Here is a 27,409-nt window from a genome sequence, read left to right on the forward strand (position 1 = left end):
TTCAGCGGTTCTTAATCTTTTGACTTCTGAATCACTATTGTAAGCCTTGGACCACAGCAAGCAACTTCTTGGATATGAACCTCCAAACAATACACAATAACAATACACAAAAATGTACAAACAGGTATACATGAAATATTTTATTTAAATTCACAAAGAAAAATATACAATAATGACTTTTTAATTTTAATGGGATAGGTAGAGCTTTTCAAAATGTAGTTTGATTTGTAAAAGATGAAGACATAGGCTTGATTCTAGTACATCACATTGTCTTTTTACCTCCAAATGTGTGCTCTCTGCTTCAATTGTCCATTGCCCACACAAAATTCAATTTGCTCTGTTTGTGCTGCTCTCACAAATAAAGCTAAGGATATAAACTTAAATATTTAGCCTCAAATTTCAAAGGTCTTCATTTTTACAAGGCATTTTAAAATTCTGTGTATATACTTTATTCATCTACTAATTTCATTTAATTTTGTAGACAATTGCAGGCCTGTGATTAGGTGTCATGGACCGCCAGGGGCCGTTGGACCCCAGGTTAAATACCACTGCTATAGTTCCTTACCTTCATATGTAGGGTTTCTGGTTATCCAATAATTAACATGAAAACCTCACTGGCTAAAACATTTTCTTCACCATTTGAAACTGAAAAACACTGAATTGTGACACACTTCTTTTACTTTAAACCATGTAGTGTCACCACATTATAAGTGCAGCCCAGAAGTAACAAAGAGAAAGGGAAGCAGTTTCCCAGAAGACATTCATTGCCACTAATTTCTTGAGGTGCCACTACACCCCATTGGTCCACATGAGGTGTTCTTTGCAGGCAAACATGAGTGTCCCTAATGGAGCTTGCAGTTTCCCAGGGGGCTGAGTGAGCAGCTGTTAGATGCTGCAAGTTTTTAGAAGCTGTTGGAAGCAAAATCACGATAGCCAACACGATAGCCAGTCACCATGGGCCCCAATAAATATAGGGTGCACTTTTTCTGTTTGCACCATGGCAGACCTGCAAACAGGTGCACCATGCACATACAGGGAATGTACACACTATTAGGTTGAATGCGCTGCCCTCAGGACAGCCGCAAACTCGTGCTACCCTGGGGGCAGTGGATTCAAGTTAAATACAGAACAGCTGCTTCAAAGCTGCGCTGTGTTTCACTGTGCAGGTGGTAACCAGCCCGCACTTTCAAGAGGGGAGAGAGACCCCTTTGCAGATGGGTTACAGTGAGTGACTGCACCTGCCTGCAATGGGATGTCTGGGGCATCCATAGGACCACCTTTCCCCCTACAGAGGACTGTCATCAAGGGGCGCACTGATAGTGCGCCTTCTTTTGTGGTGCACTGTAGGTGCATCTCCAGACAGCTTCATTGCCCTTGCGTCTGCATACATAATATGGTGCAAATGCAGAGTTAACAAGATTCCCTCGAATGCATGGGGCCATGCCCCATACAAAAGAGGGCACACCCTCTTGAGATAGCAATGGTGCTACATGTATACCAGGGCTATCTGTATTACAGAAGGGACCGCACAAACATCGGGAGCACAAAGAGGGCGCAAACATCAGTTACACCCCCACAGCACTTCTGTAATAAGGCACCAGGTTGCTTGGACAGGCTTGGGTGGGCAGAACAAGAAGCCGCACAGCTCAGAATAGCAAGGAGCAGGCGCTGAGGGAGTTAGAATAAGCTAAGTGAGGCTGCTGAACAAGACTTTGGCAGTGAAACAATCATCAGGAGGCTAAACTGACGGACATATTTTACAAGAGGAGGGATTAGGAAGAAGCAATATCACCGTGAAAGAAGTGGCGGGAGATCAGAAGAAGAGACAGCTAGACATACACCAAGATGAGGCACAGTCAATAAGAGGATCAGACTGAGAAGCTTCAGTCATCTGGGCGGGATGTCCATGGTCTCTCACAACCCTGCACATTCTGAGCATGAGCTGTCCAGAGAAGTTTGTGGGAGGCCAGCACTTCTTTCATGGTACTTGCAAAGAAAAGAGGACATGCTTGCAAACACAGCTGTAGAAACAGGTTTTCATCTTTAGAGATGCAAATGGATGAAAGCGCCTGGGCCAGCAGGGAGGCATCACTAGAGAATAAAGTCGTATTTCTGAAAGACGCCTCTGAGAGGCCAGTAACAAAGATAATGCCGCCGTACAGCAAATGATACGCTGATACCTCTAAATGGATGTAGATCAGAGGTGGTGTCAGACACATCTCAAGCTGATGACTCTAAAATGCAAGTGGGGTTGGCAATGCATAGAGTCACTTGTGTCAGGATGACGTCTCTAAAAGGCCAATGGCTTGTAGAATGAGCTTTGCATCAGGCAAGAGCTTCTAATAGGCCATTAGTGTTGGATCAATAGTCATGTACATAAGACACTCGTTTGAAAGGATAATGAGGCTTTGGTACTCGTTTCCTTGCCATGTTGATGCCTATAAAACGATGGTGCGGTTAAAGTAGAGCCAGTCACCTACCAGCACTGGGTTGGGGGGGGGGGGGAGCGGGGGAGAGGGAGTTATCTTTAAAATGCACAGTTTTTCATTTAAGGCGTGTCAACACTGGATGAAAATTGTATAATGTAAATTGTGTCAATGTAAATGATTAGAAATATACCAAGCGTCTTTATAAAGAAAAATATGTTTATGTTAGGACATCATTATATTTTATCGCAATCCAATAAAAAAGAAAACACAAGTTGTCATTCGCTTCAGTGCTTTGCGTATTAGAATGTTCCATGCCATACTGCACTGATAGAACATATTCAGGAATGTGACTTGACGTGTCATTCTAATACTCAGTTCGACCCCAAGGCAAAGTGTGGCCTGCATAAAATAACGCATAGGTGTCTGACCCGAATGAAGGAGGGCTCACATTGGGTCTTAGATTTTCAAATGTTCCTTTTCTGACTCTGGCCAAGTCATGGTCACGCCTGTTTGTTCCATTAATCTGGACAGATCACGTTTTAGTCTCTTTTCAAATAACAGTTGATGAGGATCAGCCAGAGACGGGTAAATTAACCAAGAACACGCGCCCTTGGCACCGTATCGGAGGCTAATCTAAGAGATATCTGTCCACAAATTAATGTTAATCTGGATGATGGAAGTGAAGAGGCAGTTAATTCCTTTAATCCGACCTTGGCACAAAAGATTGATAAATTGGCTCCAATAAAAAGAGGAGCAGCCTGGTTTTCATTGACAGTACGGAATGAAAAACATGGATGTAAACAGAACACGCATTTGCAATGCAATAGTTCTCGCAATTGCGATATCTTGAGCTATTGGCATTGTAAATTACAATGCCTTTTATTTATGTGTTTAAAAAACTGCAATAATAAAAGGCATTGTCATTTGTATTAGGTCAAAGTTTCTAAAACGCGAGACCTATTGCATTGCAAATGCTTGTTTTCCTAGCTCTCAGAAGTGGTCGAAATGACGAGTTGTGCAATTCAAAACTCCAAAATAAAACAAAATAAATAAATGAATGAATACTATGCCGGCTTCTCAGCATAAACCCATACACACTTCAAGATGAAGCAGTCGTGTTTGGGAAATAACATGCGTAACTGAAGTATGCGAAATGCAATGTTGATGTTTAAAAATGAAACTGCTAATAACACTTTCAAATTAAATTCATATGAAAAAGCACACACGGTTACACAAAATTGCTACTTTAATGAGGGAGTGTTCACACAGATTATACAAGAAAACATTGAAGGCAAAGGACGGCGTCCTGCCCGACACAACTGTGTGTTTGGCACTTTGCTTGAATTTGTAGTGTAATTGACACCTCGGTGTTTCGAGGCGCTTTTCCCTCAATCCGCCTTCCTGCTTTTGGCGCTTTGATGAACTACACCATTAAAGGTGTGTTCAAACTCAGATTACTGCATGTGCCACCGCTGTCAAATCTACAAGAGTAAGATAATAAATGTAATACAAATTCGCGCGTCTAACTTGTGATAGGTTATTTTATATATATTTTAAAATGAAACATTACAAACAATGCAATCTAATTGAATGTTTTACACTCAATACAACAAGGAAGGTCACAGATGAGGTTCTTCAGTTTACAGGCAAAGAGGGAGAAAACATATTACTTCCGAGCATTGCTCCTCACACGCATTTTAAAAGCATAAGTCTGAAATCATGACCAGGCCAAGCTCATGTCAACCTATAAGCTACATTATCATTTATGCCAACAGCCCCAATTGAGGCAGGAGACTTGCGATTTGTTAAGCCTCAAATGGCTTTACTGTATGTGTCTCCTGCCTAAAATCTCATCCTCTTCAAAGTCAAAGGAGAAAATCAGTTACCAGGATTTCTTTTTCTCCAAAATCTCCCCCTTGGAACATTCAAAATGTTGGCATGTATGAATTATATTAAACACAGAAAAAATGCACTCCCGTCTCCCTAATGTTAATTAAAGCACACAATTATCTACTGTGGAATCTGCTCCCACATTGCCGAATACCAGAGCAGTTTAGTATTGATTCCACCCCATGCCTCCCTATTCTACAAACATACACTTTATGTGCCTTTATCTAACTCTTATAGGTTCCCTACTTTCTCTCTTTGTCACTGTTTTCTCATCCCCAGTTTCTACCTTTGTCTTAAGCTAGATCAAAGTCTGATAACGAAAACCAAGTCCCAGGGCCAACAAATAAGTGCCAGTGAATGCCCACCTGCAACCACCGGCTTAAATTAATCACTGCCTGCAGAGGAGAACAGGTGACAGATCACATGTAGAAGAAACAAGAAAATTTACCAATCTCATGTGCGGCTATCAAGATTACTAAAAGCGGTCAGGATTGGTCTATCAAATAATTGCAGGGGGTGATTTATTAACCTTTAATGTGACAAGGATACAATATTGATACATTTGTAGGGCGGGACAAAGGTTTTGGTGTCACTGAGTTTTTAACATGCACAGCTTACTTCGGAGTGGGTGCTAAAACAAAATATAAATGGGTTACTACAGGCGGAACTTGTAAAAACCGCAAGGGGATGGGAAGTTTCAAAGTGACTTTTAAGTGGAGGGGGATCATTCTCTATAGTAGCTGTAACTATGCTCCAAGACAGGTTGATTTCGCTTTGCTTTTTCATGTGCCAGTTCCTAGTTGGTAGAACAGAGCATCCCAATACCCACTCTATCTCTTCCCTCCTATTACCGTGGGACATGTTCCCGGTTTCGCTTCGGCAGTATCCACATGGTAGCCATCCTCTCCCCCAAAGTATTCCAGGATACTGGGGCCCGAACCCCCTTGGCCGACCATGACAGATGGACGGTGTCTCTCTCAGCTGTAGCTTCAACACCCAATGGCGTCTACCTCTCTCTGCACATGTGCGAGAAACCTGTCTACCAAGTCACGTCTAGCGGGAGTTCACTGATTACACTAAACTCATCCAGAAAAGTCAGCCTTCCCTTTTAGGTATGACCTCAGTTGGGTGGTGCACGGGTAAAATTCACATTCTTGACAATATTAGTATTAGCGTTGTGTCATTATCCATTGTAGGTTACAATTGCCAATGCAATGTATAGATACGATTTATATTGTTTATCGTCTGCAGCACATAGGCAGACTTTCTTCTCGTTATTGACCAAAGTGTGGGTTCCTATTACTGCGGCTCGTTGAATACAAAGACCATTCACAGGGCGAGGAGCAGCAGCCGGGAGGGGGGGCTCCAGGGACCATGGCGCTAGGATGGAGAGAAACTAGCGTGTTTGAGGCCCAGCGGAGCTCAGAGCCGAGACTTCGGTGCGGGGAGGAGCCGTCCATGTCACCAGTGAGAGGGAGGAAGGCAGGCCTTACTATAAAAGAGGGTGGGTGGGAGTTCACAGAAAATAATGTAGACTTTCCCAAGTCCACGAAACAACATGGCCGCCGGGGCGCGCTGCTGCGCACCAGTGTTCACAGCAGGAATGACAAAAATCAAGTGTTCACCCCCTAATTAAAGGAGACAGTATCATGCCACCAGTAAAGGATGTAGTTCGGGTGGACGGTGGTAAAAGAGGACAGGGTGGTAACCAGGAGGGACTAGAAAGCCTCCGTTACAATCAAAAGATACCGTTTAGCATAACTTATGACGCAAACCAACCAAAATAACGGGCGGAGCCGAAACACCACTTCTGAAATTGTATTGGTTCCAAGAAGCCCTCTCAGAGCGAGTAGCGCATGCGCGCTGCAACGCCAGGCGAAACCTAAAAAGCATGGAGATTGGTATATAGAAACAGACATAAAATAGCTTATAATAAAAGCCCTAAAAAATTCTGCAAAACTGTAGGGGAAAAAAACAAAAGCTGGGCTGTTTACGACACAGATCGCTGCAGCACACAATTCCTCTAGAGCTATTTGCTAGATACTAAAATAATTTTTAAGGCTAGAAGCGGCTAAGCAAGGGATTCCTGCATCTCTAATTCTCGTTGACAATTTATCAACTTTTTCTCATGGAAAAGTACAAAAGATATTCTCAGATTTTGAAGGGACAGTAATAAATACCCAATTAGTGCCAATGTATGGTTCCACCCGTAATAAGAGCTCCTTACTTACCACTTTTCAACAAACATATTTAGCAGAATCAGAACAGATCATTCAAAATCTTAGACCTGGTCCCCCTATGGGTGTCTGCCCCCATATCCTGACTCAGGCAGCGCTGGTGTTAATGCTCTGATTAATCCTGCATTTAATTTGTCACTTAAGCAAAGAATAGCCCTGCTTGCTTAGAAAAAGGCCTTGGCTCTGCCACTTCTAGATGAGTGGTAGTTCAGCAATTTTAAGCAATTTTAGAACTATTTCGCTTCTCCCAGAAATTTGATTTTTTTTTTAACTTAGTGAATATGCAGATTACTAGGCATTTTGAAAATAATTATGTTCTACATCTGTCTCAATCAGTCTTCTGTGCAGGTTTTAGCACAGATTCAGCACTTTTAGAGGTCACCGAATTAATTAGAGCTGACCTCGATATATATAGTAAAAAAAAGGAGGTGGGCATTTTGCCTGACTTATCAGCCGCCTTTGATATGGTGTCCCATGATATCCTCCTCCTCCAGAGTTTAGAAAAAGCAGATATTTTGTGTAAATCTTGCAATTGGATTAAATCCTTCCTTACAAGCAGACAAGCAGTTAGTTATAACCATGTAGTTTTGGTTTTAGAGAGCAAAGATTCAGCGTCCTGCTGGGTTCAGCTCTTGGCCCCACCCTGTTAAATGTATACATAGCTCCACTTGCTCTAGAAGTCCAACTGTGGGGTTTCGACATGGGAGCATATTTACAAAAATACGGTGCAGCTCTGCATTTCCCCCTGCGCTGGCGTTTATTTCGCTGCCAACAAAGGCACCCTTGCACTAAGTGCAAGGGTGTCTGCGTTGCAGAAGAATGATTGTTTATATGCAGGAAGGTGTCCCTTCCTGCATATAAACAATCAACAAAGGGACACATTCCTGCACATAAACATTCAATGGTGTTTTACTGTTTTCACATGTGCTGCACAAAGCAGCACACATGGGACAGCCAAAATGAGGAGAAATAAAGCATTTCTCCTCATTTCACCTGTTTAAGACCGGGTTTTCCTTGGTCTTAATTTTTTGCGCTGCCTCCTATTTATGCCACACTTGTAAATAGGGAAAACCCAAAGGTGGTGATGGACGGAGCGTTGACAATACAAACACTCACCCCCAGTCAACTGATCTGGGTTTAATCCATCACCGTTCTTTAGCTCACTCCGCCACCCCAGTTCAGACATGGCCATATGCAAATCAGTCTGACCCTGTGCCTCATGGGAACAGTCCAGCCCGAACTGCCAAGCCATGTCTTCCCTGGACCGGAATCAAGCTTCCCAGGACCGGTTTCTGGCATGGCAGCCGTCTTCAGCCGGGCTTGCTTGACTCCAATGGCAAAGTGAGCAAGGGACTCACGTCTGAGCATACCCTGCCAACTTAGGGCGAACAAAGAAAAACCAAAGGTGGTGATGGACGGAGCGTTGACAATACAAATACTCACCCCCAGTCAACTGATCTGGGTTTAATCCATCACCGTTCTTTAGCTCACTCCGCCACCCCAGTTCAGACATGGCCATATGCAAATCAGTCTGACCCTCTGCCTCATGGGAACAGTCCAGCCCGAACTGCCAAGCCATGTCTTCCCTGGACCGGAATCAACCTTCCCAGGACTGGTGTCTGGGACACTTTCCTGCACATAAACAATCAAAGGTGTTTTACTGTTTTTACATGTGCTGCACAAAGCAGCACACATGGAACAGCCAAAATGAGGAGAAATAAAGCATTTCTCCTCATTTCGGTTGTTTAAGACCGGGTTTTCCCTGGTCTTAATTTTTACGCTACCTCCTATTTATGCCACACTTGTAAATAGGGGGCATCATCAACCATTGCTCACCCCTTTCAAGTGTAGCATGAAAGGACCTTATTTACAAGGCGGTGTTAAGCCACAGTGACTTAACACCGCCTTGTAAATAAGGCAAAGCACCTATGGCTACCACAACATCTGAAAAAGTGATGTTGTGGGGGCGATAGGACCTTGTAAATATGCCCCATGGTAACTTATGCTGACAACACGCGTTTGATGCTTGCATACCAAGAACTGGATGACAAAGATTAGTAATCTTCAGGGGTGTCTTGCAGCTGTTGCAAGCTGGATGCGTAGCAGCTGTCTGCAGCGAAACTCGGACAAATCGGACATTTTGATTTTTGGAAACTTTTCACCATTGGATATAAAGAGACTACTGAGCTAGGGATGCCTCCGACCCCGGCATTAGTAGCCAGAAATATGGGTACTCAACTGGATACTGAATTATCTTTTCAACAACAGTAGCAGGCTACTGTGGCTACTTGCTTCTCTTACTAAAATCTTTAAAAATACACTAACATTTCTTCCAGTAATGACCCAGAAGAATGGTATAACAATGAACCGTGTGGTGGTCGGTTACCTATAGTGATTATGGGTAGATCGGTTTGTGTTAAGAAGGGTCCTGTCATACAAAATAGATCTTGGCAGAGAAGAGGGGGTTCTGACACTAACGCCTGACTTAAACAATCGAACTACGTATTTATAACAGCCTGTGGTCATAAGTAGTTTGTGATCACTAGAAGGATTAATTTGTGATCTGGACCGCCTTTTTGGTTGTCCCTAAATTCCAATTGATATAGAGGAATACATCCTGTGAGTGGTATTGACTACATCTGATTCACTTACAGATTGATACTACAGTCTACAGTAAGGCGGAGAAGTGCCTAACCGGCTGGTACGAGTGAACATGGCTGGTATAGGGTAATGAGACCCCTTATTCTCTTCCATACCTTTGAGAATTGTGGAGAGAGTAAACTTGGTTCAGTATTGGTTCTAATCAGTTTTTAAATTGTGTGTTTTTTCAACTCGACAGTTTCCTGTTTTAAAGATGTCCAACGCTGGTGCAGTAGCAGAGTGCTAACCCTGATGAATCTGCTATAAGATTATTGTGCAGTGAAACATGTTGGTTACAGGTAGTGGTACGCAAGAATAAGCTACCAGCCTTTTTAATTCAGTTGTGCATACCTTATTCAGTAATAAAGTGGTACAGTTGGTATGACTGCTGATTTTATCTTCACTCTGTATTGTATGTCACATTAAGGAGCGATGCTCTGAGTTCTTTTCTCTGCACCTTTATTAGTATAATTTTCTCTCACTAAATTCTTTTTGTGTTGTGACACGTTTGTTCACTGGAAAAGGAATGGCAACCGATGATAAGAAAGGGGCAGAGTATTGGTAAACATCTAACCAATTTTCCCCGAGGGTATCCGCCCGTGAGGTGCCTTCCTCTCCGCCACACATTTTTTCTGTTGTTATTAATTGTGTGTGGTTGTATGTACTGCCCTAGTAGGGTTGACATCATAGGTCGTGTCGAGTTGAATGCACACGGGAACCCCCGAGTAGCAGTTGCAAATAGTGTTTAGGCATGGACAGTAGGGCATTAGAGACAATAGATACCCAACCATAGAGGGGGTAGATCTAGAATCTGACGACAGAGGATTCTGGAACAGGATGTTCTCATGCCCGTTAGATGATTACTAACTAAGGTCCTGGGTACAGGGATTTCTTGTGTTGGAATTACATTGAGTGGAGGGCTTTCCCTGAGGGACCCGTCTTCCCCTCTAAGCTCCCCTTGTTATTGTATTGTACTTTTCTACTAGCCCAGCACAGTAACCTTCCTTTGGAAGTAGCTGTTTGTGCTTTGGAAAAAAAATGTCATTCATTTTCATTCAATACAAAATAATTGGTGGGAATCCCATGTATGACGTAATGATGCGGGGTGAGTGTATTGTGATAATAAGCCCATGATGCGCATTATGTGTATGACTTTACGTGGTCCTGTTATTGCTGCATGAGGTCACTGAAGTATTAACAAATGCAGTCTGCAGTCAAAATGTGTGCACAGGTTTTCTGTTATGACTGCACATAGACACAGCACATATAGCAGGCCTGTGCACTACTCTGCATAAGTCCCGGTGGTGCCACGCATGGTCAAGCTGTAGGCGCATTGCAGATCTCTATCTGGACTCGAGGTGCTGATTCTGAAAAGTTTCTTACTGTTTCAAGATGCTTTAAATTACTGTTACTGCTACCCAGTTTAATGGTACTCATTTTATCCAACTCGAAAAGATGAAAATGTGTTTTAACATTGCTAGGAATTAACTTCATGACCTTTTGATTACACCAGATATCAAAAGCAAGAACTCACTGTTGTCGTGCCTGGATACTAGAAATACATCTCTGGACTGCAATTAATCAATCAATCATACATTTATAGAGGGGGCAAATCACCCACGAGGGTCTTGAGGCATTGGAGATGGTGGTTGCTGCATGGGGGTTCGATTATTTAAATAACCAGTTCTGTAGGTTCTCTTCTGAATTACTGGAGTGAAGGAGCAGTGCTGAGGTGGAGGAGAAGGTTGTTCCAGTCCTTGGCTGCAAAGTATGAGAAGGAGCAACCTCTGCTGTTGGCTTGGCGGATGCATGGGGGGTCTGCGAGGTAGAGGAATGCTGATCTGAGATGTCTAGTTGGTTGGTGGAAGGTCAGGCGTATGTTGATGTATGCTGTTCCTTCATTGTGCAGGGCCTTGTAGGCGTAGGTCAATATTTTGAACTGGCATCTCTTCTGAATCCAGAGCCAGTGTATTTTCCTTAAGAGGAGGGTGATGAGGGACCTTTTGGAGAGGTTGAGTATGAGTCGTGCTGATGTGTTCTGTATCTTTTGGAGTCTTTAGAAGGTGCTGTGTGATTCCTACGTAGAGTGTGTTTCTGTAGAGCAGTCTGCTGGTGATGAGGGCTTGAGTGAGGTCCTACTGGTGCTGGTCAGTATCCAACTGACAATCTTGTGGAGCATGCGAAGGGTGTGGAAGCAGGTAGATGATGTTGCGTTGACCTGTTTCTTCATGGATAGCTTGCTGTCCAGGATGATGCTGAGGTTGTGGACGTTGGGTGTGCCGAGTTCCGCTGGCCACCATGTGTCGTTCCAACGTGTGGGGTTGTTCCCGAAGATGAAGACTTCTGTCTTGTCCATTTTGAGCTTGAGACAGTTGTCCTTAATACAGTCTGTGACATTCATCATGCATCTGTGAAATTTGGCTTTAGTGGTGGAAGGGTCCTCTGACAGTGAGAGAATGAGCATGTCGTCAGCATAGGAGATGATGCTGAATCCGTGTGATCTGATAGGTCGGCCAGGGTGGTCAGAGGGGTAGATGTTGAAGAGGGTCGGGCTGAGGGATGATACTTGGGGGACTCCACAGATGATTCTCCTTGGCTCTGAGGTGAATGGTGATAAGAGTATTCTTTGGGTTCTGCCGATGAGGTACAAGGCTATCCGAATGTGGGAATTTCCTTGAATACCGATGTGGTGAAGTCTGTTGAGCAGGATGTGGTGGGAGACGGTGTCAGATGCAATGAGCAGGTCCAGCAGGAGGGCTCTGATGTCATCGGTGGCTGCAATCAGGGTTGTCTCAGTGATGTCACCTCCAGCTGCTTCAACACACTCCGCATCCTCTGTAAGACCTTCAAATGGATCTCCCCGGAGTCTAGGAAGACAGTTACCCATGCACTTATCACCAGCAGACTGAACTATGGAAACGCCATCTACACCGGCATCAACAAGTCCCTACTCCACAAACTCCAGACAATACAGAACACTGCCGCCAGACTAGTCCTAGGCATCCCCCGGCACGAACACATCAGCCAACATCTACGCAGACTGCACTGGCTCCCCATGGAGAAAAGAGTCACCTTCAAGGTCCTCACTCATGCCCTCAAATGCCTACACAACAACGGACCCAAATACCTAAATGACAGAATCAACTTCCACGTACCCAATAGACGCCTCCGATCTACCAACCTTGCACTGGCCAAAACTCCGCACATCCACAGAGCCAGAGCAGGCGGAAGAGCCTTCTCCCACATTGCAGCCAAGGCCTGGAACGAGCTAACTGCAGACATTAAACCAGCCCCCTCCCTGAACACCTTCTGAAAGGTCCTCAAGACCTGGCTCTTCGGCTAACAGTTCCATGGACCCCCAACCCCCTTAGCACCTTGAAACCCTCGTGGGTGAGTAGCGTGCTTACAAATCCCTGATTGATTGATTGATTGATGTGACTAGCTCGGAATCCTGCTTGGAAGGGGTCCAGGAGGTTGTGTTCTTCTAGGTGTAGGGTGAGTTTACTGATTTATTGCTTTCATGAGTACTTTAGCTGTAAAGGGGAGCAATGAGATGGGTTCTTTGGATTGGCTGGGCTGGCTGAGGGTTTCTTCAGGAAGGGCCTCACTTCAGCATATTTCCACAGTGAAGGAGGCCACGGAGATGGTGGTGTTCAGGACCTTCCTCGCCACCGATTATCTTGCATCCGAGGTTGAAAAAATGAAGTGGGTAGGTGTCCGTGGGTGCTCCTAAGTGCACAGTGTTTATGATGGAGAGCATGTCCTGCGTAATGAAGAGGTCCCAGTGGGTGAGAAGGTGTTCAAGGTTTGCGTTCATAGGTAGAAGCTTGCTGATGCTTTCAGTTGCAGAGGGTTGGTGTCCAAAGCTTCCATAGATGGGCGAGATCTTGTCGTGGAGAAAGTCGGCGAGGCTGTCCTGAGAGGGAGTGATGTTGTTCTCAGTGACTGCAGGTTTAGTGAATTCCTTAACTATGGTGAAGAGTCCTTTGCTGCTGTTTGCTCTTGCCTTGATGCAATGTGCTAGGGTATTCTTCTTGGTTTGTTTCAGGAGGTGGTGTTACTGTTTGAGAGCAGTTCTGAAGGCAGTGCGGGTTTCCATTTTTCTGCTGAGGTGCCACTTCCTCTCAAGTTGACGAACGTTGCATTTGGTAGAGTGCAGTTCCTCAGTGAACCAGCTGGTTCTTTTGCTAGGGTCTTTGACCTTGGTTGCCATGGCAATGGTGTTTGCGCTTTCTGTAATCCACTAGGTGAAGTTTTTGCTGTTTGTTCTGGGTTGTGATTTGAAACTAGGAGGAGGGAGCGAAGGGTGTTGTTCCACTGGTCCTCAGAAACCTTTTTCCAGTCTCTCCACATGGATCTGGGGGTACAGAACTGGAGGGGGTGGATCCAGAATGGTTACGTGTACATGGGTGGTCGATCCAGGTGAGTTGTGTGGTGTGGTGTGGTTGTATCTGATTCTGTCACTGGCAATGAATATGGGGTCTAGTGTGTGTTCTGTGATGTGGGTGGGGTCAGTGATCAGCTGCTTGAGGCCAATGTTGCTTATGCTCTCCAGGAGGTCAGTGGTATTGGGGTTGCTGGGGTTGTCGAGGTGGAAGTTGAGGTCCCCTAGGAAGATTTAGTGGTCAGAGGCGTTTGCGATTGGGACGATGAGTTACGGGATGGTGTTGCAGAACCTGGGTCGAGTTCCTAGTGATATATAGGCATGTGGGCCTGTGATGGTGCTCTTTCTGTCTAAGTGGTGCTAGTTTTACCAAATGTCAACATATCAACACTTCCCAACTGAAATCCAAACTACCTCTATTGGTTCTAGTTAGACCATTCTCATTCAAGATTCGCCCCCTTTAGAATTGAACAAAGGTAAAAGGCAATGGCTTACTTTATATATGTCTGTGTGTACGTGTGTGTTTGTCTCTGTGTGTGTGTGTGTGTGTGACACAATTCTCCATAGGCACTGAAAAAACATAATCTCTGTGAATTTTCATGGCACGAAAATGTGTAATCAGTGATAACCACTCATTTATACAATTCCTGAAAATACTGGAAAACACTGATAAAACTAAGTTCACAACAAAGAGAAACTGAAAACCAGAATCCTTATTTTCATGCTAAAAAAGAGAATTTAACTTTCTCCCTTATTTCCTTCCAATTTCTGTCTGTAAAGCAATCAGTTCTCTAAAGATAATAGTATCATTGTGTTAAGATTAATGATTGGGTACGGCATGAAGGTCTATGAGAGACCTCAGATTAGTCAACTTCTCTGCTTGGATTTCTCTAATTTGTGTTTTTCTGTTTGCAACATGTTGAAGAGTTATGCCTCCTATATATGCATTAGGACATCCCACACAATGTTCAAATGGTCAGTTTTAAGATTGATATCTAAAAAAAGATTTTGTCAGGTGCTCTTGAAACCCTGAGTCAGATAATAAAGTACAATCAAAACACCCATCTTGTTTGTGTCCAGCTCTCATTCCCTATTCTAATTTTAATTAATAATGGGTTATAATCTGAAATATTCATTGGGATCTTTGTCCTGGTTATCGATTTTCTTGAGATAAAGGCCATATCTATTGGTGAGTATTGTTTATGTATTGGTGAAAAACAAATGTAACCAGGTTCTTTTGGATTTAATAGTATGCACACATCTTCAAGACCAAACAATTGACAGAGTGGGCTAAGAGTTGTCCTTGTTTTGAACACGTGACACAGTCCCTGCTATCAGTAGTATCAATTTTTGGATTGATAATACAATTAAAGTCCCTTAAGAAAATGATCTCTCATGGTCATGCTGTCAACTCAACAGCCAGTTGTATAAAATATAGCAGGGACTTATGCGTTTGGACCATAGACTCTATCATTAATAAATTAATGTCTAAGCAATTTGGTACAGTTACCCTCAATGCTTCAGAGTAATTTTTAGCCTTGAGTATTTTAAATCTTACTCCCCGACACCTAAGGACACCAACTACCCCATGGATAGATGCTGAGAGGTGTTTATGAATACTAAAAAGTCTCAATGTTTAAGCAAGGATCTATCTTTATAGGCAAAATGTGTTTCTGTAAGACAGATAATAACTGCTCCATATAAACATAAATTATGTCATACTTGCCAGGGTGTATGGGTGCCATTCAAACTGCAAACATTCCAATTAACTATAGTTAAATCATTCCCTGCACTGATCATCCTAGATTAATATACACCTGTTCCTGTACTGAAATTGGGTATGCTATGTTTATGCCAATACTAATAATTTTGACTGCCAGAGAAGATGTACATGTCCATTCTTTCGAGTTTTTAAATATAAATCTCCCTTACCCCCTAACATCCCAATTGACCAACACGTCCCACCAAATATGTCATTACACTCTAGGTCCCCCCCCCCGAGGAAAGTCAGCCCATCACTGGAGCTACCCCATCCTCGTACCACCCTAACTAGATAGGAAGTACCACAATTTATAGAGACATCATTATTTCTCTCCTTTCCCCTCTCTTTTAATACATAATTACAAATCATAATTAATGTAGTTGTGGCTTGTCAATACCTCATGTATTGAAGATCAATAAACCTCCATTTTTATCTTTAGCTTGCTACATTTTATTTTTTACCTTGTTGGCTTTAGGACTAGGTGTTCATTGTGAGATAATATTGTGAACCTTAGATTTTTCATTTAAGAAATAAAGTCTTCCATTCATAATTATTTTCAACCTGGAAAATTCCTCTAAGTAAGCAATTTCCCCAGTTTTTCAAGTAGTGCAATACATTTCTGAAGTTTCCATCTACACTTAACAGTTCAACTACACAAATCTGATCACCCCAAAAATTATATCCCCTGCTGTTTGTCAGGTGGTTGTTTTAGCTTTGGAAAATATTTCCTTTTATGAGTAAAAAGGGGTTTATATACATCATTATTGCCCTTAGTTTACAACCATCTTGGTATTTTTCTGTACACCATAATTGCACACTAACTTGAATTGTATCCTTTCTTTACACCCCTACTCTGATGCCAAGAACACGTGAATTGTTTCGATGTTGTCTGTTTTCCGAATCCTCCACTTTATTAGTGAACTTTTCCATTTCACAATTCAATGCTTAATCACCCTAGAACATCCCCAATTCACTAAGAAGTAGTATGAATAGATGTTTGACTCTTGACATGTTCTTGTTTAACTTCAGCATAATGTGACATGGACTCTTCTTATTGTGCTTATATCAACTGGTAGATCTGGGAGAGAGTGGCATTTAGATGACCCTGACCATTATACTTAATGATCCTGAAACTAGCTTTAGTCTGTTACCACTACTAGCCATCCCATTAGCCACTGTATGCTTAGATAAATAAAGGTTCTCAGTTTTCTGACTGAATGCCAGTGCCTTTCTGCCCCTATTGCAACTACTGCAACTTTGATTGTCGGAATAGGTTACCAGAAACAGTGGGAATGATTGTCTTTTTATCCTCACGGGCAATGCTAGACAAATCCTTATTCTGCATTGACACAAGGTGGCGTAAAAACTATTTGCTTTGCTTGATCAGGTAGTGAACTCTATTTAATATTCTTAGCATACTTTTTCTCCCCCTTATCATGGCTAGCATTCTTAACACACCAGAGTTCTAATCCACTCCCTTAGTATGCTTTGGTCTCTCAGTCAGTGCATTGGGTGCTAATCGATTGCTAGCAACATGGGCCTACCATGAGCCAGATTAATGTCAGTGTTAATCTCTTTGATTTGTAGATTTACCTCATTACAGTCACTATTAGTAGTATTTTGATCTGTTTTCACTGTTTTAGTGATTACATTTTCAGATATTGTATGAAGCACCTTGGCACTCATTCTCAAAGTGTGAGATCCGAATGAGAACACTCAGCTTGACAAGATCAGTCTACTTTTCAGGAACAGCCACTTCAGAGAATATGTCATTGTTTTTACCTATTGTATTGTCTGCCTTCACATCATCACCATGTGCTGGGTTGTCTTCCATACAAGACAATAATGCTTGCAGGTGCGTAGCTTGGTTAGTGAGATTGCAGAAGGGAGCTTCAGATTGTCCAACAATTAGGCTGGAATATAATGTTAAAACACATTATATGCCAAGCAGCGTTCATGAGAGGGGCTATAGGACAGTAGAATGGGAGAGGAATGAGGTTTGGTAGGAGTACTAAGAGAGAAATCGCAATATTTTGTAATAAACAACATTTTTGAGGACTTTCAAAACAGAAAGGGAGCAAGGGTGTGTGCGTTTGTGTCTGTTTGTATGTAAAACTTTCTGGTTAAATCCAAAGACATCTCAGCATACCTGACTGAAATCATCTGTACCCAATAATTTATCAGAAAGTAACACCTCAAACACCCCGTCAAGCTACGCCCCTGAATGCTTGACTATTTAATACTGTACTCACTTGTTAGTGTAGGTGCCCACCTTCTCTCACAGACTGTGTAACTGTGATGGTCGAATGTATCCCTAGTATTGAATTCAGTACTGCTGGTTTGTGTCTGCAGCTCTATTGTGAGCCAGACAACCTATGCTCTGCCACTGGGTGAGTCATGCACCTTTCCAGCATTGCATCATTGCTGGCAATAATGTTTCTATTCTCCCAGGCAAACATATCAATCCTGAGCTCTCCTTGGGAGGCATCATTGGTGTTCCTGTCAGTGCAGACTCTGCTTTCTACAACCTGGTAAATAATGCTGCTCACTGAGAGCACTGAAGAACTCTGCACAGGTGCATCTTTGTTTGCATGGGAAAAATCTAAGCGATTACCTTCTTCTGCATCAGTACTCTTTGTCATTGAGTGTTCACAGCTGCAGCCTTACTTTGTGCCACCACCTGCTTTGTAGGCCACTTCCTGGTCTTCCACTTAGGTTTGAGAGTACTGAAGCTTCATCATCCCTGTTCCACCCCTCAAAAACTCAGTCCAGGCACGGCAGCTTGTCTCCCAAGAGCAGTGCGTAAATCAGCTATCCTACAGAACCATTCACCTGCAATTAGGTTGGAAGTATTGAGGCTGAATGAAGCTTGCAGATCATGCTACAGTACAAATACATCTCTGTAGGTTCACTGTTCATTATCTATGTCTGATTCAGTGCTTGAAGCCAAAAATAAACCTCTTTCGTGCTTTTTCGGGAGGGAATTTACTAACTGTCCAAGTAAGATCAGCAGAGGTGGTTGGTATGCTCTTGCAACCACAAATAACTGCCCGCTTAAAGACTTTGCTGTAGAAATGGCAACATTACTTGTCCCTTTCTAGCTCAGCAAGGATGCACTTTGCTAATCATATGCTAAAAAACTTTGCTAGAAAAACAGACATTTTATGTGAGCAGATTCAGAGTGTCGCTGGTGCTGTAGAGTGCTTTATACAGGAGCTGCTCTGCACTTAAACTACCCCGCGTTCTTGGCTTCTTTTTTTGTGTGTATAACTGTATAGCTGTAGATAAAAGAAGGGGTAGTTGCCCCCCAAGCAGTGCTTAATTTGAGCAGGTGTAGTAGTGGGCCTCAGCACGGCCTACCAGTGCTAGGGGTTCTCCCTTCTCTGCACAGAGCCCTCAGACCAATAGGAAGACGTTGGCACAGAAACTGGAATAGAAAATACAGAGTTTATTAAACCTCACAAGGTGGAACTACATTCACACAGCTCTCTTCTGTAATGTATGAAGTAACACATTGAATGGAAGGAGCTTGGTCCTTTTATACCCACACAGGGGCTCAAATAAAGGCGGTACAAGTACAAAATGCTGGTTGTAGGTACATATAAGGTCATGCAGAAACTGTACAGGCAACAAGTGGGAGGAGCTAACAGTTTGCTAATTCTGGTGGACACATCCTGACAGTTAGAGACTACAGCAGCTGCAAGCTCAACTGAGCATGTGCGAAGGTGGAAGATGCTAAATATATATCGTCTCTAGGCAGATTTCAAGAGCAGTTAACAGAAAGGTAGGACAGAGCACATGGTGAGCACATGGCAAACAAAATGGCTGACAGAAATACAAAATAGATTCCACAAAACTGACAAGATAGTCTCTAAATACAGGATGTCTTCTGCTAATGCTTAACCTAATTGCTGCCAAATTACAACAGACGACCCTTTCAGCATTAGCTGAAGACATTCGTTTATCTGGGGTAGTCTAGATACGCATCCTATTCATTGATGCTCATCATCTCAGTGATTTCTTTATTTAACATTTGTTGTGCTTTTATTTCTGCAATATTTCTTTTGGCAGGTGTACAAGCAGTGATACACATGGAGCAAAGCATAGGACCACATTGTATACAAGTACAGCATGTAAATAGTATCACCAGTAGTATACATAGAATAGTCAGTAGCTTCCAGCCCAAGTAATAAAGAGTGTCCATATCCAGTTTGAAAATGTCCATGTACCAGTCTCTGTGCGAATTTCTGCAGCAATTTTATGCAGTTTTGAGATTCCATCATATACCGAGGGTAAGGGATCCGGAATGAAAACACAACAGCTGCTACCGATGATGCGACATGCTCCACCTCGATCAGCCAAAATCACATCTATGCGATTTTGGAATGCTACAATACTCGCAATTTGCAGTTCCTCTGTAATGTTTCCAAGTGCCATATCTGTTTGATTGGTGACAGCTTCCACAACACGAGTAGATCGCCTTATCTTTCTGCTATTCAATGCAGCACCCACAAAGAAGAATAAACCCAAATTGAAATCAACATATTGTTGCAAAGTGGTATCCGTTTGGTCAACTTCATCTGCACTTATTGTTTGTTTGTATCTATTCTGGGAAATGTCATTATAAAACTTTAAATTCGGACCACCCAACAGGTAATTGATAGTATCCTTTATTACCACACACAAAATACGAATTATGTGAAGACGTAAAACTACTGTTATTAGCACCTTCAATAGTCAATGTCAAAATATATTCACTCCGTCCTACTGGAATTCTCCCAACACTACTTATACACAATTCTGCTTTAGCTCTGGTCACAGAAATTACAAAATGTCCATTGTCTTTGATGTTCCTCATATTCGTAAAGACATATGGTGTCGAAATATGGTCTGGTTGCTACTCTTCCCATTCCCATTTAGTCCCTTTAGCTTGAGGATAACCATCTTTATCTTGATTGCATACTTTATTCAGACGAAAGATATTTCCTCCTACTGAAGGTTTTCCGGAAGCAAACAGAAGAGCATACCAAGCTTGACAAGAACCATTACGGGAAAACGGTAGAGAAATAAAAGGTGTTCCTCCTTTCTTTTGGTGTGCAGGTATCATTTGACACACCCAACAGTTGGTAGCATTCGTGGCATTGTGTGTATGGTGCAACATCTGGATGAATGTGATATTTAAGTAGGATTGTCAATGCTTCTGCTCATTGTAGGGAAGCGTAAAATAATGATGTTCCCTGAAGCTGGAGTAGTGGTAACAAAAAGCTGTCGAGCAGGAGCCACTTTTTCAACAAACCAGGTGATTATTGCCATAACCACCAGAGTAACAACAAACCCTACAGCACAAATGATTCTTTTGTTATTCATTTCAGCAACAGCGATAATTGATCTTTCTAAAAACTCGTTGAAAACAATCATTGGAGCTCTTATCCCTGGGCAGCCGTGGATTTCTTCACCACGGGCCAGGACGGGTGTCACTATACTACGCCGGGCTGATGCTCCCCCCTTGCCACATCAGTTCTCCATTTCCCTAACCCAGGGTGGTAGCTCAACCAGTCTTTTTCGGAAAAGCAGATTCTTTCCTGGGTCTCAAGTGGTATCGCGATTCTCCAGTGATCGTGTGGTCCGGGAAGACTTCCGCAGATTCGTCAGGTGAGATAGCTTGACCTTTCTCCGTCTCCAGAATCTCTTGATGGTCGGTCAACACAGCAGGTTCCACCAAGGCAGGCGACACACGTTTGCAGTGTGTGCTATGGACCCAGTTCTTCTTGTTCGTCACTCTAACTGCTGTCCTTGTCGCAAGGATCACCGGCTCTGGTCCTCGCAACCTCGGCTCCAAGCCGTTCAATTTGTCGAAGACCTTGACCATCACGTGGTCACCAAGACGGAGTTCGTTGGCCTCACCTGTAGATCTGTCAGGAAAAGCTTCTCGAACCTGTTGATGAATAGAGATCCAACTATTGGTTAACTGTGCCAAATAATCATTCATCAGAACACATGGAACATCATGTATGGGGCGTGGCTTAGGAACTCCCCAAATGATCATTGGTCTCCCAAAGACCACTTCATATGGGGTAAGGCCAGATCGTGAATGTTGCACTGATCTTATGGACAACAATGCCAAGGGTAGTGCATCCGGCCACTTCAAAGACGTGGAAGCCAGTATTTTCGCCAACTTCAATTTCAAAGTAGCGTTGTACCTCTCCACTAATCCTGCTGATTGCGGGTGGAAGACTGTAGGGAATTTCTGTTTGATCCCTAATCCTTTCAGGACATACTCAACAACTTGCCCAATAAAATGAGGTCCGTTGTCACTCCACAAAAGCTTACAAACATCATATCTAGGGAAAAACTCCTTTAGAAGCACCTTTGCTGTGGTGAGAGCAGTATTATCCTTTGTAGGGTATGCCTCGATCCATTTGCTGAAGGCACATACCACCACTAAGACATATTTTCGATTATTGCAGCGTTTGAGTTGGATGTAATTCATCTGCAAAACTTCAAAAGGTGCGGTTGGTGTAGCAAACCCTCCTGTAGGAGTCCGTGTCCCTTTTCCAGGATTATACTGCCAACAGATCAAACAGGACTGTACTACTCTTTTAGCTGTGCTGGCAAATTCCGGATGCTCCCAAACTTGCTTAAGCAATTTAGTTATTGCTAGAGCTCCAACATGTGCCAGCTCATGTGCCATTTGAACCATAGGTTGTAAATAGGCTGCAGGCAATTTCCATTTATTCATTTCTATGTTGCGCCAACAGCCCTCATCGTCTAACATTCCTTCTTTAGACCATTGTTCAAGCTCTTCTACAGAGGCAGATCTCTGTATATCCAATACTTCCTCTCTAGCGTTATGCCAACGCTCAGCTTGAGACTTCACTACGTACATGGAAGTAGTGCTTCGCTGCATCGCAGTCTCACGAGCTATGCGATCTGCAAAGGCATTGCCTTGTCCTATTTTGTCAATTATTTTCTTGCGTGCGCTACACTTCATAATAGCAACCTTCTTTGGGTATGTAAGTGCAGTCAAGAGATTATGCACTAATTCTCCGTGGATTATCTGCATTCCGTGGGATGTAAGAAAGCCTGTTTCCTTCCAGAGCTGGCCAAAATCATGAACCACTCCAAAAGCATAGCGGCTATCCGTGTAAATGTTCACACGCAAGTCAGTGCTAAGTTCACACGCTTGTGTCAAAGCTATTAGTTCAGCTGCTTGAGCCGACTTCTGAGGTATGCGAGCTGTTTCCACTACTGTCTCAAACGAGGTAATTGCATAAGCAGCTGAAGTCGTGCATCTGGTAACTTCAAACAGGAACCATCAACCCACAGTTCCCCATCTACATCTGTAAGGGGCGTATCTTGCAAATCGATGCGACCCTTTGTCTGTTCCTCAGTAAGGAATATACAATCGTGAGGCTCCTTTGACTGAGACCGAGTCGCAGGATATGGCAACAAAGTGGCTGGGTTCAGTGTCGCACACCTCTTCAAGGTAATATAAGGTGCTAACAGTGTCAATTCGTATCCTGTCAGACGAGCACTAGTTAAGTGTTGTGTCGTAGTCTGATTCAAAAGGGCATCTACTGCATGGGGTACTAGCACCAACAGTTTGTGTGACAAAACTATCCCTTCACTCTGACGTATGGACACAGCTGTCGCTGCAACTGAGCGGAAGCACCCAGGCAACACACGAGCAACAGGATCAAGGACAGCTGAAAAGTATGCGCAGGGATGCTGCTTGTCCCCGTGTGTCTGTACTAAAACTAACAATGCACAACCATCTTTCTCGTGTACATAGAGTGTAAAAGCCATCGTGTAATCTGGTGTGCCTAACACTGGTGCAGAGCAAAGAGCTTGTCTTAACTGACTAAAAGCGTTTTGGCATTCATCTGTCCATGGAAGGGGATCAGAGTGTTTTTAGTCAAAAGCACTAGCAGGGGTTTAACAATGTGTGAAAAACCCAATATCCATTGCCTACAAAACGAAGTCAAACCAATGAACGCATGGACATCTTTCTGTGTGGAAGGTACTGGGGTGTCTAAAATTGCTTGAATGCGATCTGGTGTCAATGCACGGCCCTCCTTAGACAGAAGGTGACCTAAGTAGGAATGTAGCAAGAAAAGAAAGCAAAGGCAAAGTACATTTCTCACACTGCTCAGGTGTATCAGCTGCCAACAAGATGTCATCGACATATTGTATGAGAGCCACTCCTTCAGACAAAGTAAAAGAATCGAGTTGTCTTTTTAATGCTTGACTATAAATACCCAGACTCTCAGTGTACCCTTGAGGAACTCTACAAAATCTGTATGATTGATTATTCAGAGTGAAACCAAACAAATATCGGCTATCAGGATGAATAGGAATCGAGAAGAAAGCCTTCTTCAAATTGATTACAGAAAATGTAGTTGCTGTTGGAGGGACCTGGGTAAGTAATGTTGTTATGTCAGAAACCACAGGGTACTGCGGTACTACAATCTTGTTGATTTCTCTTAAATCAATGATGAATCTATAAATCCTGGTGTCAGTATCTTTTTTCAAAATGGGAAGAATCGGACTATTGCAAACATTGTAAGGAACTTCTTCCACAACCCCCACTTTAATCAAATCATGAACAATGCGTGTAAGTGCTTCTTCTCCTTCTCTAGAAATTTTATACTGAGGCAGTCTTGGCAATGAAGCACCTTCCTTGACACTAATATGCACTGGCGGAATAACCATTTGTTCTTCATCAGTGTCTGAAGTAGTCCAGAAAGTACTAGGGAGTGAAGCTAATGCAATTCCTCTTTAATAATACCGGATCTCTCAATCACAGGGTAGTTTTCATTCAAGATAACCCGTACTTCTTCTGGAGAACATCGTATCGTAGCCCTGAAATATTTGAGCATATCAAGACCCACAATATTGCCTGGCGTGTTTGGAGAAAGTAAAAATGGACATGTAGCAGTAAACTTATCAACATGGAATGCAAGTGGTTGTGACAATGGGCTAAGGGAAGGTGTTCCATCGAAACCTATCGATGTAATTGTTTAGCCAGACAGGGGAGCCCTTGGAACCAATTGTTTAGACAAGGCGCTACAAGTGGCTCCTGTATCAACCAGAAACTGATCAGTAGACCCCAAAACATGTGCTGTAACATAGGGACCCCTCTGATCTATTGGAACTTCAACTGATTCCTTACCCCATCCTAGGCAATCCTATGCATAAGCAGAATCTTGTAAATCAGACAGCACATAGTCGGACATTTGATATTGGTTCCTTCTATCAAAAGTGTTAAACCCATCTTGCCCACGTGCATGAGCATCAAACCTAGTGCGATCATTCGTACTTCCTCTAGACCCTGAATATCCCGAGCGATTTCTCATTTGTCCCCGACCACGTGGACACTGCTGAGCACGCAGTACTGGACAATCAGAAAGCCAATGTCCAAATTTCTTGCAGTACGCACATTGATCAATAGACAAATTCGAACGAGTATAGGAAGGAAAGGACGAACCATAAGATCCACGTCCGCCTCTATCATTACCTCTAGAAGGCGGGCCATAAGCGTGAGCCAACATAATCTTTGTTTTCAACTCTTTAGACTTTTTATCCTCATTATTTTTAGCTTCTAATTCTTGTCGCTCATAATACTGAGCCATAGTTAGCAGAGAAACTAGAGAAGAGGCGGTCCATGAACTTTCGCTGGCCTTTAGGCGTCTAGCTATTCCTGGCAAAAGCTTTGCGACATATTTATCGACAAAAAGATGCCTACCTGTGTCATCTGTCAATGACTGGCCACTAAAATCGTGGAATGCCTCTTCAAAGCACGTAAAAAAATCTGAAACTGATTCATCTGCCTTTTGCTTACACGACGCTAATACAGTCGAATCTATCTTTTTAGGGGGAATAATTGTCTTTAACTTAACTAATATAGCTGTCGGAAGATTTAAAATTAACTGACACGGTTTCAGTGCAGGTTCTCTGTCTTCATCTAACTGCTCTAAATCTTTCCACAATGCTCCAAATGTCGCACGATCATCAACTCTAAGCACAGTTCTCCACATATCAGGCGGTAATATTAGTCCAAAAAACAAATCAATATCAGGCAAAGTCATAGTACAAGAACTAATGGCACCCTCAACTTCCTCATAAAAGCCTCTGGATTCTTTCGCGGATCATGCAATGCATTTTTAAGGGCCATAACATCTGCTCTATTCCAAGGAGTGTAAACCCAATTATAAATAAAATATCCTTTAGCATCTGTAGAAGTATTATCATCATTTGTACCCGTTCCTTTAGGAGGAACATATAAAGGTGCGGCTTCTTGCATGGGTTTCACATTAATTACAACATTCTTATCTGATTCATGAGTAAAAGTTTGTGCCATGTTGATTCAGGATGTTGGTGCAGCTGCGTCTGCTGCCTTTTTCTCCTCTCGCAAACGGGCTGGGTCAACATGCAGTTTAACCAAGCGTCTGATAGTGTCAGCCACCTGGGAGATGACAAAAAGACCTTCACGTAGTTGTTTATAATCAGCTGCTACATCATCATCATGTGGAGAAGTGTGGCTCAGGGGTTAGAGGCAGCAGACCCGGAAGCTGAGATCGGTCCTGGACCAGGGTTCAATTACCCGCCTCGGCAGGGTCTTGGGCTAAAAATTCCACGGACTCGATAATTCTCGCCCCGGTGCCTCCTCGACTCACGGGTTCACACTCTGCGACTCTGGGCAATAGCTTGCTTAATCTCCACAACGGCCCCTCGCGGCGGGATGCCTGACTTTCACCTTGTGGATACCCTGCTATCTCACAGGGGAATACCAGGAAGGGTTCCCTAAGCAAGCGCCGGGAAACCCACTGCGGGTAGCTGTGCGCTATATAAGCTCAACTACATTTACACATACACATTTACATCATCGGGCTCCATTTCTACCGAATATTTTCTAAACCGTTCAATAACCTCTGCGGCAAATGTATCGGTAAAATATATTTGCTCCCTTTCCTGCCAATCTTTCATACTATCTAAAAGTTCAGAAGCAGTGGCAGTACTACGAACGGCTTTACGCGCAGCAGATCTAATCTGAGACGCACGTTCAGCAGATAACATCGAGTGAGTTTCTCTAGCTTTGTCCTGGTCTGTAGGAGAGTCCTCATCTGACTCATAAGGAGCAGAAAGAAGATGATACGGAGGTGGACAACGATCTAATAAGAGAGAATCATCTTGGGGTTTAATAAGAATAGGATAAAGAGGTCTACGAACAGCGTATTGGCCATTGACCTGTAAATGACGCTCCCTATCTTCCCTCTCTTTAATTTCTTTAATTTCTCTATTTTTCATTTCCAATGCTTTCGCATGATTGGTCTTACGTTGTTCTTTTTCAATCAAGGCTTGCTCACGCTTCATTCGCTCACGCACTTCTTTCTCCCACATTTGCACATAGTCAAACATATCTTACCTAGCCTTTCGCTTAAACATTCCTTGCTCCACATACTGAATCTTTCGCAAATCAAATGACCCATGCATAGGCCAACGCAACTCGGGATCTTTACAAGTGTATTTATTCCATAACGTGCTGTACATTATGGAAGAAATACCGGTTGTGCTTCATTGAGTTTCAAACTGGTACCACTACAAAAGCAACACATCCTACGAAGTGTGCTGGAAACAGGCATGCTAAAAATAGTGCAGAATATGCAGTATTATAATCAAAGTAGCGCTTAAAGTATTCTTCGTACATTGCGCCGTTCAAACAAATTCAAATAGAGAAAAATCTCCTCATTACCTGCCTATATGAATTGCAATGCATATATAATTCAAACAAATACTAATATTGGCCAATCTTACAAACAAAAGCCGCAGTAAGTGTTACTAAACTACCTTACCAGTCAAAGGCATCAAAAACCAACAGCAAGTGCCGCAGTACGGCTCTTACCAATCAAATGGTGTCCAGGTTCCAACTGCCAAGTTCTCAAATCGACCAAATGGTCCCTGCACGGCGAATCAACAGAAGAGATCTCAGTCGAGGACAGGTGCCACCTGGATGGTCAGATCAGAAAGAAAGGAAAAACGCCAAGACTTGGGTCTCCTCAGGCAGCGA

Source organism: Lissotriton helveticus, chromosome 3_1 (assembly GCF_964261635.1).
Source record: "Lissotriton helveticus chromosome 3_1, aLisHel1.1, whole genome shotgun sequence".
NCBI lineage: Eukaryota > Metazoa > Chordata > Amphibia > Caudata > Salamandridae > Lissotriton > Lissotriton helveticus.